We start from the raw sequence: 1,162 nt of genomic DNA on the forward strand, positions 1-1,162 counted from the left end.
CCTCTCTCTCTCTCTCTCTCTCTCTCCTACGAGTGCGCGTGATTGTCTTGTGTATAATATTATTAAGAGTGTGTATGTTTGTGTGTTTGTGTGTCTGTGTGTGGTGCGTGCGAGCGTGCTGGTCGATTCATAATGCGTTTGTATTTTATGGGGCGGACTTGTTAATTGATATCGGTATTATAATTTCCTTCCGTCCTCGCGCGCTCGACACAGTGTAAATCAAACGGCTGGTTGATTGGGCACTCTGCTGGCGTGGTCTGTTTTATGGACTGCTCTCCACAGGCGTGCAGAAATTAATATATATCTGGCTTTTTCTTTATATATTATAATGTGAAAAACAAGAGTTTGATTCTCAAGTGTGGAATTTATTGGGCATCCTCGGCTTTCTGCTGAGATTTATATATTAGCACAAACTGGGTCAGAACAGCAAGCATCATCCTTTAAGTAGCCTAAATTGAGTTGGAATAACTGAGATAAAATCAGGCAAGAACAGACAGCAGCTGTAGCTACAACGACAATAGAAGCAACAAGAACAGAAGCAGCAGCACAAGAAGGACTGCAAGATTGGAGCAACAACCACAACTGCTGCATCATCAGGAGCAACAGTGGCAGCAACAATTACAGTGCAACAGCGCAACTTCAACAACAACAACAGCATCAACCGCAACAGCATCAGTTATAACAGTAACAACAGCAGCAGCAAAAAACAACAATAGCAATAGCAGCATAAATAACAGCACAACAACAACAACAACAACAACAACAACAACAACAACAGGAAAAACTACAACAATAACGTAAATGTTACAACAACAACGATAGTCCGCAATAACAACAACAATAACAGAGAAACGTATCTTCAGCTCGAAAGAAATGTTGTTGTTTTTTACTAGCCGTTTCTTCAAGTGAAAAACCAAAAATATGATTTTCTTTCATTTCTGTCAACTCCAGGTTGTCGACTCGACGTTCTTTGTCTATCTCTTTTGGTTATAGAAACATCTTTCGCTTTTAAATTCCGTCTGTCTTTCATTCTGTTTCAGTTTGGTTGTCAGAATATTAAAATATTGATTTAGTTGAAATTCTGGTTTGTAATGATGCTGGTATTATAATAATGTAGGCCTTCTTTGAAACTGTATGGAATTGAAACCAAGCTTACCCCCCC

This window comes from Aplysia californica, unplaced genomic scaffold (genome assembly GCF_000002075.1).
Source record: "Aplysia californica isolate F4 #8 unplaced genomic scaffold, AplCal3.0 scaffold00121, whole genome shotgun sequence".
In the NCBI taxonomy this organism is placed as follows: domain Eukaryota; kingdom Metazoa; phylum Mollusca; class Gastropoda; order Aplysiida; family Aplysiidae; genus Aplysia; species Aplysia californica.